The sequence below is a fragment of the Saimiri boliviensis genome, chromosome 2, assembly GCF_048565385.1.
Source record: "Saimiri boliviensis isolate mSaiBol1 chromosome 2, mSaiBol1.pri, whole genome shotgun sequence".
In the NCBI taxonomy this organism is placed as follows: domain Eukaryota; kingdom Metazoa; phylum Chordata; class Mammalia; order Primates; family Cebidae; genus Saimiri; species Saimiri boliviensis.
In genome coordinates this window covers 104,242,765-104,258,101 of record NC_133450.1, presented here as the reverse complement: position 1 = coordinate 104,258,101, position 15,337 = coordinate 104,242,765, and the positions used below count along the sequence as shown (strand labels likewise).

At 36.5% G+C, this 15,337-nt stretch overlaps 1 protein-coding gene across 1 annotated transcript in view; it reads right to left on the bottom strand.

The window, feature by feature from the left end:
* The window catches only part of LOC101050874 (uncharacterized), an 891,623-nt gene that overhangs the window by 661,467 nt on the left and 214,819 nt on the right, over window positions 1–15,337 (bottom strand). Inside the window, exons 4-5 of the mRNA XM_074389917.1 lie at window positions 11,434–11,600; window positions 2,504–2,673 (exon numbers count right to left, since the gene is read on the bottom strand). The gene's annotated coding sequence lies outside the window, so the exon portion shown is untranslated. The remainder of the gene's footprint in view (window positions 1–2,503; window positions 2,674–11,433; window positions 11,601–15,337) is intronic.

Below are 15,337 nucleotides of genomic sequence, written 5' to 3'. Positions count from 1 at the left end.
AGAAAAGCAAACATATGTTCATTGGAAGGTTGGAAGGAAAGCCTGCTGATTTCCAGGCAAACTGGATGTATTGGGTGAGAAAAATGATTGATTTAGATTGGATACCTGGTAAGCCCTTTAGAAGAATCTGTACCTTTCTCAGAAAAGAGCAATACGGGCCCAAAATGACCAACCAGATATACAGAATCATGTTCATTCCATTTTCTGCCAAAAGTTTTGTAAAAACTACAGACATAAAAAAATAAAAGTTTTTATTGTAGGACAGATGGGCATGCATGCTGGGAAGCCACATAGCTGGCCCACACAGAACGGATGAACAATCCCTGATTTTCACAACACTTCACTTGAAGACACAGTATATTTCCTGCCTGAGCAATGAAGCCAAGGGAATAAGAAAGACTCCTTTCTAATATTTTTCCAAATAGTTAAATGTGATTGTCTAGAGAATTTCCATTTGCAGTTAGCTTGGTATGCATTTTACCAGAATTCATTATTCCACTCAGCTTTAGAAGTCTAGGGGTGGTGGGGAAGAAGGGTTCTGTCCACATGGTCTTGATCTCTGTTGTCTGTTAATCCTAACTAGGGCAGCTGCTGAGTTACATGATTTCTTCTCTGGGGCTATTTGTATTTAACACAAGATTCAAGTAATGGTCTCCAAACCCTAGTCTGGGAAACATTAAAAAGACAGATTCTTTTATACAATTTAGCAAGTTTGGATGGGAGGAGGTCTTGTTAGAAAACTGTATTTTGACCAGTATTCCCAACAAACAGACTCCCATTTGGTGATCACTACTTACAAGATCAAAAAGTATTAGAACTCAAACTAATAAATCTCTAAAGTAGAATTTAATGCATGGGCAATGGAAATATACATTTTGAAAAGGAAATCATACTCTAGTAGCTGCCTATTAACCTTTGCATAAATTTAACTAGATTGAGCTGTTCTAAGTTTTCATCTAGCCAATATGTGAATACAGAAAGTTTAGACTAAATGACTACCAACTTCACTTCAAGAACTGTATGCAGTGATGAGCTTCTAAATGTGTAATCACATCTCTAGGAAAAGATGTATACAGATACATATATATATATATATCATATACATAACATGAGCACACATACGTTTATTAGAAATTCTGCTGATGTAAAACATGTAATATACAATTCAAGAAAATAATAAAATATACAATATTCTTTATTGTAAACTTCATATATATTTAACTTCATTGTGACTTGCTATTTCTTACAAATCCATTATCAATTTTTATAATTAAATGCCAACAATAGTGTCACAAAATCAGACTATGAATATATGTTTGATTATGATCCAATTCAGCACAGAAATCACTCACATCATTAAGAAATGAGTGTAGTTATTACAAAATGTTGGTTGATAATTTTGTTTACATTAAGGAATAAGATGAAAGTGAAATAAGGAAGCCGTGCGCTGGAACTTCACTCATTCATCAATAAAGTGAGTGATCTTCTTTGCTAAATTAGATAACAGTTTGTAAATACTGGCAGAAATTTCTTCATTTTTTTTATGCTATTCACAATACCAGAACCACAGACAAGACACGCTTTAAGTTTATTCAGCATTTAACATTTTCTCCATCACTTCTAAAATTTAGGCAATCAACACAACATTAAATCAAGCCCTGATTTGCATCATTTGCTGATTGCTGTAGTATAAAGACTCCCACCTGGCCAATTTCAAGCTACTGACATGAAGTCTCTGAGGGCCAACTTTCGAAGAGATACAAAGAACTGTCTCTTTCACCAGACAATTTATATATAACCTCAAGAGCAGAGATAATAGCTAAAAGTGATAAAGGAATTAGGAAGTAATTAGTTTTGAATATTGAGTTATTTTATTTTAATATAAATTAATTGTGTTTATATAATTTAATTTTTAATAATGATTGTGTTGTCCGGGTACAGTGGCTTAGGCCTGTAATCCCAGCACTTTGGGAGGCCGAGGGAGGTGGATCACCTGAGGTCGAGAGTTTGAGACCAGCCTGACCAACATAGAGAAACCCCAACCCAACTAAAAATACAAAATTAGCCAGGTGTAGTGGCGCATGCCTGTAATCCCAACTACTCGGGCGGCTGAGGCAGGAGAATTGCTTGAACCCAGGAGGCAGAGGTTGCAATGAGCCGAGATCATGCCATTGCACTCCAGCCTGGGCAACAAGAACGAAACTCTGTCTCAAAAAAAAAAAAAAATAGTAATAATAGTAATGATTGTGTTTAACAACTGAAATTCTGAAAATTTTACCATTGATTCTCTCAAGCCAGTAAGTAAGCACCACTTAGAGCCATTGTTATATGTTTGCTTGCAAATATACAGATGGAAAGAGGCAGGCCAAATAGATCAGTTAGCCAGTGTTATGGGAGGAGGTTAGAAGAGAAGGAATATAAAAAATATAGAAAAAAGTTTTCTTACCTGTTTGCAGCCTTATCTCCCACATATTACCATTTCAATTATGTAATAGCAACTCACCAGCAGGATCCTCCACAGAAGAATGGAAATCAACCAACGGATAGTGGACCATCATCTCTGGCCATGGCACGGTCTCTAAAAGCAATAGTCCAGTAATTTTCAATCCTGGTGCCCATCAGAATCACCGGTGTTGTTGTTGTTAATGTTTTTAATACAGGCATCAGGGCCACCTAAACCAGAATTTCCCACAGTGATTCCACATTCCAATCTACTTTGAAATTTTAACTTAGAATATTCACTGTTACTGTCAACTATTTGGCTTAAGTTTATATTGGGGAGAGTCCATTTCTAAAAGCTTATCCTGAAACTAGGTAACTACCAATGCCAATTTCAACAATTATACAAAATAATTTGTGTTCAAATGGAAAATTACATGCAGTGTGTTCTTTTTAGAATCAGCTATAATAAAGAGACATCTCATTTATAAAATTTCTTACAATTTTTTTCTAATAACCCGTCATAAATTCCCCACGAGTGAAAAGTTTAAGTTCACAATATTCTGTTGCCTTTCTGTATTTTCAAAATTGAAAGATGAAGAAGAAACAAACTTTGATCTGACTGACATTATGATGACAGGAACAGAGAGAGACATTTTTAGAACATATTTTCAAAACTGTGCACATGAAATGACATTTAAAGTTTGGGAAATCATTTTAAATGGGATTTACATGGTTACATTCCAAAGTACTTTGAAATTTTAACCTAGAATGTTCACTTTTGATGGTGTCTATTTGACTTAAGCTCATGCCGGATAACTTAAAAGTTGCCATTTCAACACTCAAGTATTTCACATTTTTGAAATATCCATCTAACATTTGTAAGCTTCTAATCACCTTTAACAAAAAATAATTAGCAAGCTAGGTAAAAATTATTTTAAAAACAAAATTTGAAAAGATTTCCAAGAAAATGTTTATGTAATCAAAACAGTATAGAGACGAGATTTAAAAGGACTGCAATTCTGAACGTGAATTTAGAAATATTTGTAATCATCTGATGTTCTAATGCTTAGCATTAAAACAAAAGCATGATATCTGGCTATTGACTTTCACTGCTTACATTGCTAACCTCAGATGTTGTCATATTTTAAACATTTTTCTGGACGATGCTCTCTCATTTAGAAGTCAGTATTCTCCTAACATAGAAGCAGTTTGCCAAAACCCCTCCCTGAGTCTCTATTTTTTCCATTTACATTTGTCTTCTCCTCCACCTCCACACTTCACAATAGTAGTGTCAGTATTGGTAACAGTGTTTCGAAGAACATGAATCATTTTGCATGATAATCACTAAAAGTAAGTAACACAACTGCAAGCTAATAAATGGGCCAGTTTAGAATTCAATTATCCATTTGCCCCTAAATTAACACCAAATTTTACAGATTAATTCACCATCAGAGTATAGGTAGAAAACTCTGGGTGCAAACCATAAAATATCTCTATCCACAGTGCTAACTTTCCAAGTCATTTCATCTTTGTTCATTTTTTTTCCCATGTTTATTGCTAACAAACTCTTCTAGTGTATATATTAGTCAGATACCACCTAACGTTCTTTGGCACTTATTACATTTCCCATTAAGTTAAAATCCTAAAATAGCTTTTTAAATACTGAATTTGTATCTCTGCCAATGAATGGGAAATTGTGAAACCTTCCTTATCCATTTATTGCATCAAATACTTGATTTCCCCAGATACTAAATCATTAATCTTGTCTGGATGTATTTGAAGATCGAAGCTCCCATTTTAATAAATTTACATGACAACCAAAAATAAATCTTCAGAGGCCCATCTTTCTGGCTCATGACCTGTCTAAATCGTCTCTCTGAAGCTGATACCTATACTGCTTCTAGATTGGGAAACAAAGAACATATTTAGGAGATTACATTTAGACAGAGGCAGCCAGAAATCTTCCTTTTATACGTTTTTCTCCTTTCCAAGCAGATGCAATAAATTTAAACCTCTGCAGGTTAACAGAAAACATGGATGTTATTATACATACTGCTTTGTTCCCTCTGGCTTTCTTCAAAATATCTAAGACCAGAGTTTCAAACAATTTTCTGTAACAGAACTTTGCTGCCACCAACTGAACACATTCACCCAACGCAAGTAGGTTTTGTTTTTTGGTTTTCAGGTTTTTTTTTGTTTTGTTTTGTTTTTTACAAATTAGCGATGAAAAAGGACATGAAGGGAAGACACATATTCTCTTGGCCCACATCCCAAACCCTAGCCATAACTCCATTTCTAATCACTAGTACAACACAAGAATTGAAAGAGAGCTGAGAATTCATATCTTGACATTAGCAATGGCAGCCTCCCTTTGCAACTCTAAACCACTTTATATTAATAGAAAACTCCTCCTTTATTTGTAAGCAAAGGGCACCTGTTTTATTTGTACAAACAAGCATAAATCACAGACTTTGTGCCAGGAGTGGCATGTCATGAAATGGTAATGTTGACCTGGCCATTGAGCTGGGCTAAGTGAAAGTCTTTGAATCAATAATGGTTACCAGGTCAGAAAAGCAAACTCCTCTAATCTGATTCTCACCAGGTAATTCTTGCAAAAAAATTCAAAGTAGTCTTCACAGGTGGCCTTCATTTCTTGTTCCCAGGCCAAATCCACTTCGATCTTTTAAAGGGATAAGAGACTAGTTTGTCGTAGAACTTTGCAGCACATTAGAATCACCTGGTAAAATACAAACTTCAAGGCCCCTCCTCAGAACTCTCAATTACAGCCTCTCAGAAGTGGATTTGGACAAGAGAATATTTTTTAGTCCACAGGAAATCCTGAAACACAGTCAGAGTTGAGGAGCACTAGCTTAGCCCTATTTTCTCATTTCCTAAGTTGGGGAACATGTTCAGAAGGGTAAAGGCAATCTATAAAAATGTATGCACACACCCTTACAGAACACCTTGAAAAGGCCTAGAATGTTGGGTTTGGAAAATGTGATGCCTGGCTTCACCAGGGAGGCTTATCCAAAAGGAAGCACATCCTAGCATGTTGATCTTTGTCATACTCGTTTGTTCTCTTGAACAATTCAACATAAGTAGGATAAAAATGCTCAAGTGGTCAAAAAATAAAAACAAAAACAGTCTTTGGAAGATACTAAGAAAAAATAACCTCACTATATTTTCATTTCATACTTGCCCCATTTAGCTTGAAATTTTTGCCCTCTTGTACCTTATGAGTGCTGAAAATATCTTTACTGTGAGTCACATATGACCTAACTTGTTAATTCTCATGACCCTGATATTTTTCTTTAACATAGGCAGCCCAAACATGGAAAGTTTTGAGTAAAATTAACATATATTTGAAGTTTTTTATTTATTCAACTTAATGTTTACAGTATATAGAAGGAAACCATTTAATACATGGTATGCTGATTTTTTTTCTACAATTTTCTAATTGTCTTACCTCCCTCCTTGGAAGATTTATTTTAGATTCCTTCTAGTGCCTTATCAAAAAGGTCTACCCACCATCACTACCAAGAAAGCAAGATAATGCTTTATGTTTCTCCTACTTCTTAGACCTTCCCAATACTACCAGCTCCAGCCCTATGCAAACATAGCCCCAGCTCACCCAGTGATAACTTTGCTACAAGTCAAACTCTAACTCATCTGCCTTTCTGCTTAGTAATGTATTTAACTTGCTCTCCTAGTAAGCACTCAAGAATCTTTGACATTAAATTGATACTGCACCCTCACCTGATTGAAATGGCTTTGATCTTGACAATTAAAAGCTGATTTCACCCAATAGGGCTTCCTGTTTTTGGATATTCAGTTCACATTGACTTGTCGGGGGTGAAGGGGAGAGAAGCAAGCAAGACAGAGGTTGGTGGTGGAATTAACTTCAGTCCAAGACAGAGAGTTATAGCTCTATACAGGGCAAGACGCCCACTAGAAATCTGTTGGGATGAAGAAACAATACACCTTCTGTGAGTAGTTAGGCCAAAGTAATAAAGTGGTCAGGCAAGAAAGTTTCCCTCAGCTACGAAGCCTCAGTAGTTGGAGCAGCATAGGGGCACAAGCAAGACTGCTTTTGTACCCCATGTGGGAACGTGTAAAGCTAAAAATAAGAGCATGTTTTCTTCCTGCTTGTTAACAACACAGAATGGAATTGGGAGTTCTGAGGACACTGGAGAAAACAAATATGATTTTGACCCCTGAAGGACTTCAGATTATCAATGAAAGACAGAGAAATCCAACGAATATGGTTACCCAAATGCCAGAGGGCAGATCAAAAGAAAGAGGCCAAATCAAGGTGGAGAAGGAAGAGGAAGAAGAGGAGGAGGAGGAGGAGGAAGAAGAGGAGGAGATAAAGGAAAAAAGAAAGAGAGAGAAAGAAAAGAAAGAAAGAAGAAAAGATATGAAAGAAAGAGAGGAAGGAAAGGAAGAAAAGAGGAAAGAAGGAAGGAAGGAAAGAAAATGAAAGAAAAGAAAAATATTGAGGGTTATGCTGTCTATGCTGTCATTGGAAGAAGTGCTCAGTAGTATACTCAAAATATTTCTGCAAGTTTCCAATAACTAACTTAGGATCCATTTTATAGGGGGATAAAGGTGCTGAAATCACAGAAGAAACTACTATTGACCACCGCTCAGTTTCACTTCCCTACCTCCTACCTGTCCAGATATTGCATGTCTTGGAAATAACTCTGTGCCTTCTCCTCAGTCCTGATGTATTCTTATTACCCCAAATGAGAAGTTCCCAGAAGTGGCTAGCTGGGGAACGGGCACAGGGAAGGGGGGTAGGTAATATCTTCGTGAATTATTGTCATAAAATATATAATATTAAACCTAAATGTATTACATTTTTCAGACATTATTCTCTAATTAAATAAACACAACCAGAATAATTATATCTAATAAGTCTACTCTTACAAGAACTAATTTCACAATTAATTCATTCTGGTAGTGCCAATGATATAGAATTTTTATAAAAATTCAATCATCTACAGAGATCATACTAAAGTTCTATTATGGCAAGGCAATTCTTGACCTTGAATATTTTCAGGCTGAGATAACAGGTTTGATGCTCTAAGGTGTAAAACTTCTGTGCTCACAACCAAAAACTTATCTAAGTTCTTAAAGATAGAAAACTTGTTTTTTATATAAAAACATTGTTCTTCTCATCAGTGCCTTAGAGCTGACACTTGAAAAGGTTAAGAATTACATTCCATCAAAAAATAGCACTAAGAAATAGTTAGTCGTGTTCATATGAACAGTAAATGACTATATGTAACATCAGCAATGACTCCTCAGAGTCTCCGGTGGTGATATACTTGGCCAACAGACCCTGATGGCAGCAGTCTGCTTGAAGTGGGTTTTGATGAGTCTGTGAGACCTGCCATTGTAGCTCTCCTACCCTATCTATTATAGTCAGCTGCCATTTGTTATTATGTGGGAAAGTCTGCTGGCCACAGACTACTGTATCCTTGCACTAGGGCACTACTCTGCTGCTTTAAAAATTCTCATGCACCTTTGCTCTGGAAGGGAAGTACATTGGAAGTGTCTTAGAAGTACCTATTCTGGGCTTTCACTATGTGTCCCTAGGACCAACTCTCAGGACCGCTATGTGTCCCCATGACCCACTCTCACAGTAAAATGAGAAATCTCACAGTAGAAAAAAAACATAATCACCAAAATGTTCCAAGTGAAATGCCAATTTTACTATCTGAAATATTTTAATTTCCAATTTATTATGAAATTTTTGAGAATTTTTTGGTAACTATTTGATGTAATCTAACATTGCCACACAGGACTGATGGTATACAGTTCCACCTGTTCCACAGAGATAAAGAATATAAAACCCAAACTCAAAGCATTCACATTCAGTGATTGTCAATAATTCACTGTTACATAAAAGCTACTTTAAATTACATGGGGTATATACCAAGTCATGGTGCAGTAGAGGAGACTCTTCATCATACTCCCACTGTTGTATTCCTATTATTGTAAAATATATCTCACAGTCCCAACATCTGAGATATATTCCAGTGAAAGACTAGAGGCCACAGACAGTTAGCTGAATCATTCATATTCTTATAAACATATGATATACCAGCTGGTAACCACTGGATGATGAGCTAGCCTTTTGTATAAAGAGTGGCAATCATCTGTTTTGAGATTTGAGGGTTCCAGAAAATCCTTCACATCAAAAACTGTCTCTCTGACTTAAAAACCTCAGTCTCTGGGAATTCACCCTCTTGAACATTTTTAAATGGAAAATATTTCCCCCAAATGCATATTTTTTATTATCCCATACTAAAAAGATAATTATTTATCAGAGCTAAACTTTTCAGTTGATACTTGAGACACCATGGCCTGAGACAGGAGAGACAGTTATAAAAGAGGGAACTAGCAAAGAAATGGCAGGTAGAGCCCTGAAAAGAACTTGCCTGCTTTCCAAGCTGAGTAGTTTCCTGGCCCACAAAGGTCTTTTGGCATACCAGTATACTTCTTTGATCTCAAAGGTGGCAGAAATGGAAAGCTGGCACTGCAGATGAGACAGAACCATGGGAAAACCTGGCAATAATAGGTGCTATTTCATAGGAAGTATCAACAATGAGAAGACAGAAAACTGTAATAGAAAGAGAGACAAATAGATTACATTGCTGAACCTCAGTTTCTTTACCTATGAAGTGCTGGAAATACACCAACCACAGCCTACCTTCATCCCAGTGAGGCTTAGATGAGAAAATGAAAGCAAAACCATTTTAAATATCCTAAGTATTATACGAAGATAAAATATATTGCACATATCAGATCCTTTTCACATTTAACAACAAATAAGGGAAATTTTTCCGAATTTCTGATTGGTTGTCAAAATATGAGCCCCTGATGAGTTTTGTGGCCCAAAGACTGACTTGAATAAATTCATAATATCTCCTCTTCTTCTTCCCTTCAGGTTGGTATAAAGAAGAAAAAGGGGGAAGAAAGGATGCTGCCTATTTCTGATTTCTCAGTCTCTCTGAAGCTGCCATTATAGAGATTGCTTTTGTTTCTGAGATAAAGCAAGGAACCCACTTAGGGGCCTGTGCCTCGTCCCCAAAGCACGGAAATAAAGAAAAATCTTGAGTTTTTTCAAGGGAAACTCCAGGCACCTAGCTAGCTATGAGAAGTAAATGATCAACTTGATATTTCATAAGCGAGAAGGTACTAGTAGCTTGAAACAATAGCTAAGAAAGTTAGAGTTGTGAGATGTATGGTTCCTATAGAAATTATAAATAATATTTTAACATATGTTCCTGAGTTGTTTTTCAAAACTCAGACCCCCACCAAACAAATCTGCTGGCTCATAGACCTCAGATAAGGAAGAACTGAGGGCTGCACTCTGACCAATGTTCTTTGTTCTGAAATTCTTCCTTGGAGGCATAGAGGAAGTCATACCCATAAGCCAGAACTAACGTTATTTTCTACTGATCCCAAATTTTCAACCAAGTTTCTCCTCCTTAACCAATTGTAACTCAAAAAAAAATTAATCTACCTATGACCTGAAAGCCCCTCCTTTAAGATATCTTGTCTTTTTAAGCCAAACCAAAGTATAACTTTCATGTACTGATTTACAATTTTCCCTATAACTTCTGGTTTCCTAAAATTTTCTTCTGCTTTTAAAAACTCTTATTTACAAGCTGTCAGAGAGGTCAGGACTTAAGTATGAGCTGCCTGATTCTCCTTGGTTGGTGCCTTACAAATAAACACACTCCCACACTCCTTTCTCCCACTACAAGCTTCTATGTGGCTGTTTGCCCTTACTACACCAGACAAGTGGACCACAGTTCAGTTCAGTGACATGTTTTGATTGTTGTTCCTGTCTCTTCCATCAGCACATCTTTAATTGAAACTGCAGAAGCTCTAGATAACAAAATACTGTGTGAAGAAAATGAATTCAGAGAGAAAACATCCATAGAAAAATAATCCTTGACATGAAAGTTGCTAGAAGCTGCATTTATAAAATAACTTTCATAGAGCAACTGTTAACCATTCATTTAACACAGTGATATACTATATTGAATAGACTAGCGAATGCAGACAACAAACAATTCTATGAATATGCAAAGAATCTGAGAAACTTATTCTGGGAAGTGGTTGGTATGATAAAGCAAAATGAGAAGGCAGACCTTTAAAAAAAATAAGATAGACAACGATCCTATTGAATCCACATGACTTCCTTTAGGAACATTAACTATTGAATTAGTGCTCACAATAGACACTAAATTTGTTCTAGGGTACAAGTTCTAGAAGTGAACATTGACCAAGGCTTCTAAATGATTTTTATTTACTTTCAAATGCAGATCAGTGGAATAGAATAGCTATTCTATCCCATCTCTTTGACTAATAATGGACATAGATTCTGATAATCACCACCACGTTAGTCAATAATTACAGTGAAACTGAAATATGGCTCCAAGTTTATGTAGTGTAGCATAAATTTGAAAACAATACAAAATAAGACATTCAGAAGAAGAAGGGCAGAATACAATAAACTAGGAAAAGAAATAACAACAAAAATTAATTAAAGAAATATGTAGGGAACACTTACTATATTCAAAAGCTAAACGATAACATTGTAAGTACATTACTTAGATTATTGCTCTCAACATTGTAAGAGAGATGGCATTAGTCCTACCTCATTGGAGGAAAAAAAAAACAGAGACATTTTCCATTGCTATTCAGCTAGAAAATTAGGTAGTAGGCAATTAAACTGACTCTAATTCCAAGTTCTTTTAATATAATAACTTACCTTTAATGTAATAGTTTTCTTATTCTATTTAATATAGAAACAATGGGTTCAACAATTATTGCCCAGAGTGCCTACGATGGTTAATACTGAGTAAAACTTGATTGAATTGAAGGATGCAAAGTATTGTTCCTGGATGTATCTGTAAGGGTGTTGCCAAAGAGATTAACATTTGAGTCAGTGGACTAGAAAAGCAGACCTACCTGCAATCTGGGTGGGCAGCAGGACCTAGACCAAACTCCTGGTGTTTCAGTAACATTCTCTTGCTCTCCTGTTTTTGCACTCTTTTGTCCTTATGCTTCCTGCCATGGGATGATGCAACATGAAGGCCCTCTTCAGATGCCAGTGTCATGCTCTTGGATTTCTCAGCCTATAGATTGTGAGCCAAAAAAAAATTTATCCATTATAAATTGTTGAATTTGTGGTATTCTGTTATAGCAATACAAAATGGACTAACATAACTTGTAGTTATGCTTTTAGTCTTGAGAAACTGAAACTGGGAAGTTGAGTGACTTTAAATTGGACAGACACTAATACCCACTCATTATCAGAGAATAAGATAATTTAATTTGTTTTTTACTGAGTGCTTCTGTTTATCAGTGTCTAGTTGGATATTAATATTAAGGAAAATAATTTTATATTAAAAGAGAAAGCCATGGATCTCTGATTGCTTTGTTAATGTCAAGGATCACAGATACTTAGATTTGGCTCTTCTTGACACTTTAAATAGTTTTCAATTTTCTCCATGGTAGCATTCAAATTGATTCCTATTTCACTGCTTTTATAATATTCTTATTTCATATTCCAGGCAAAATTAAATGCAGATACTATAAACCTTAATAACTCACCAAGAGAAAGATAAAGGGAGGGAGTAAAGGAATCAAAGGATGGTTTTTATTTATTTATTTATTTATTTTATTGCATTTTAGGTTTTGGGGTACATGTGAAGAACATGCAAGATTGTTGCATAGGTACATACGTGGCAGTGTGATTTGCTGCCTTCCTCCCCCTCACCTATATCTGGCATTTCTCCCCATGCCATCCCCCCTACAACTCCCCACACCCCACTGTTCCTCCCCTATTTCCCTCCAACAGACCCCAGTGTGTAGTGCTCCCCTCCCTGTGTCCATGTGTTCTCATTGTTCAACACCCGCCTATGAGTGAGAACATGCAGTGTTTGATTTTCTGCTCCTGTGTCAGTTTGCTTAGAATGATGGCTTCCAGGTTCATCCATGTCCCTACAAAGGACACGAACTCATCGTTTTTGATGGCTGCGTAATATTCCATGGTGTATATGTGCTACATTTTCCCTGTCCAGTCTATCATTGATGGGCATTTGGGTTGGTTCCAGGTCTTTGCTATTGTAAACTGTGCTGCAATGAACATTCGTGTGCATGTGTCCTTATAGTAGAACGATTTATAATCCTTTGGATATATACCCCGTAATGGGATTGCTGGGTCAAATGGAATTTCTATTTCTAGGTCCTTGAGGAATCGCCACACTGTCTTCCACAATGGTTGAACTAATTTACAGTCCCAACAACAGTGTAAAAGTGTTCCCTACATTGTATGCTTAAAGGGTAAGGGGTATAGGCCTTCTTGACCCATAGACAGCTGACAATCAGGGTTCCCTCCTTTGCTCAGGACTAAAAGCCAGAGACAGAAAGATGAATAATATTTTCTGCACATTTTGAAATATTTTTAATTATCTATTCTCTTTACTATTTTTTTGCTTCTATACAATGTGCTATTAGAAAATGTGGTCGCTACACAGAAAGCCAATCACTGAGGCAACAAGTATTGCCAAGGAAGAAGGATTTAATCAGGTGCTGCCACTAAGGAGATGGGAGTTCAGTCTCAAATCCATATTCCTGACTGACTAAAACTAGTGGTTTACATAGCAGGGAAGAAATGTCGCAATGTGTAAGAAGACAGGAACTAGGGAGGTGCAAGAAGACATCTAGTACCATGATCTGGTGAGTTTCAGTTCTTCGGAACTTTTTTTGAGAGGCTTGAAGGTCCTTCCCTGAGAATGGAACTCAGATAAAACAAATACAAGTTTCAATCCTTAACAGCAGAATTGTCAACTTTTTGAGTATTACTCTTTTGCTGTGGCTGGAGTGCAGTGATTCAATCTTGGCTCACTGTAAGCTCCTCCTCCTTTGTTCAAGTGATCCTCCCATCTCAGCCTCCCAGGTAGCTGGAACTATATGTGCTTGCCACCATGCCCAGCAAATTTTTGTACTTTTTGTAGAAACAGAGTTTTGTCATGTTGGCCAGGCTGGTCCCAATCCCCTGGCCTCAAGAGATCCTCCTGCCTCAGCCTCTCAAAATGCTAGGATTACAGGTATGAGCTACCATGCCTGGCCTAAACTACCTTTTATAACAAATCTACTAACAATAACTAATCCACTCTTGTAATAACAATTGTAATAACAATCCATTCATAAGGGTAGAGTCCTCATGATCTGATCACCTCTTACTAGGACCTACCTCCAAACATTGCTGCATTGGATATTAGGTTTCCAATGCATGAACTTGTGGGTGACACATTCAAACCATAGCAGTAGTGTTACAATATACTTCTCACAGAAAGCATGCCTGATTCTTCCAATTAATGGATGTGAAGAGACTAAATCAACATACATATTCCAGAATGAAATTTGATACGTTGCCAGCACATTTTATAAACAATATTTGATTTTTATCCATTTAAGTAATAATTTTTTGACAATTTTTAGTATTCATACTATTCCAAACTTGTTCCCCAGTTAATAGCTTAAGAGATGCAAATGCTTAATTTGGACATTAATATTCTATGATACAATGCTTTAAAAGTTAAAACATTGTGGTCAGGGAAGAAGAAAGATTTACATCACTGAACCTTAAAGGGTACTCTCAATTTATTCTTGCCATTTCTCATCTTCTGCTTGAGCTGTTGTTCACTCGCAATTCCCAAATCACTGAAATTATAATAGAATCAATTCCCATTTATAATTCTATAGTTGTTCTGTAAGAAATTCTCCTATCATTTTTTTTAAAGTAAGTCCTCTTACTTTAAACTTTATACTCTTTTTTCAGTATAACTGAAAAAAAAACAGAGATTATTTCACAATGGTACTTAAAAGATACAGTGGTTCATAAAGCCTTAGGAAAAAAAAAAAGCAATTTGGAATCTCATAGCATTAGATTTTGTTAGGGAGACCCCACACATTTTCCCTTTGATTTCTTTCTTTTTTTCTTTATGATGTGGCATCCACCTATTTATTCAAGTTTATTTTCTTTCCACAAGCTCTGAAGATGGGTTATCATAATACTCTCTTTGCTTTGCCTATTGAACGTGGTAGAGAAAGGATAGAGAAAGGAGAAAACAAATTTATATTATCTTATTTGATCTCAACAGCAGATCAGGAAAGAAGGAGAGCATTGTGATCACTTCCTTTTCACATGAGAGGAGAGTTCAGAGATTAAGAGACTTGCCCAGAGCTGGAAAGTTTTTGTCAGAGCCAAGACTAGGTTCAGTATTTTCTGAGCTATAGTTTTTGCTCTTTCCACATCACTGTGGATCTTCTCTATGTATTTCCAGGATGATTAATGTCCATTACTAAATTTCTTTTTTTTTTTTTTGAGACGGAGTTTCGCTCTTGTTACCCAGGCTGGAGTGCAATGGCGCGATCTCGGCTCACCGCAACCTCCGCCTCCTGGGTTCAGGCAATTCTCCTGCCTCAGCCTCCTGAGTAGCTGGGATTACAGGCACGTGCCACCATGCCCAGCTAATTTTTTGTATTTTTAGTAGAGACGGGGTTTCAGCATGTTGACCAGGATGGTCTCGATTTCTCGACCTCGTGATCCACCCGCCTCGGCCTCCCAAAGTGCTGGGATTACAGGCTTGAGCCACTGCGCCCGGCCCATTACTAAATTTCTTATCCTTCTTCTCATCACAAAGAAAGGAGAAAATATTGTTTGAATAGAAATATGCAGAAATTGAAATATTTCCTAAAATTTGAGGGCACATGCTTTCTGTAAGTTTCCAAAATTAGTTATGTTAGAATAATTTGTATATGCAAGAGAAGTCAATCTACTTTCACTGTTATTACTTAAATTTGT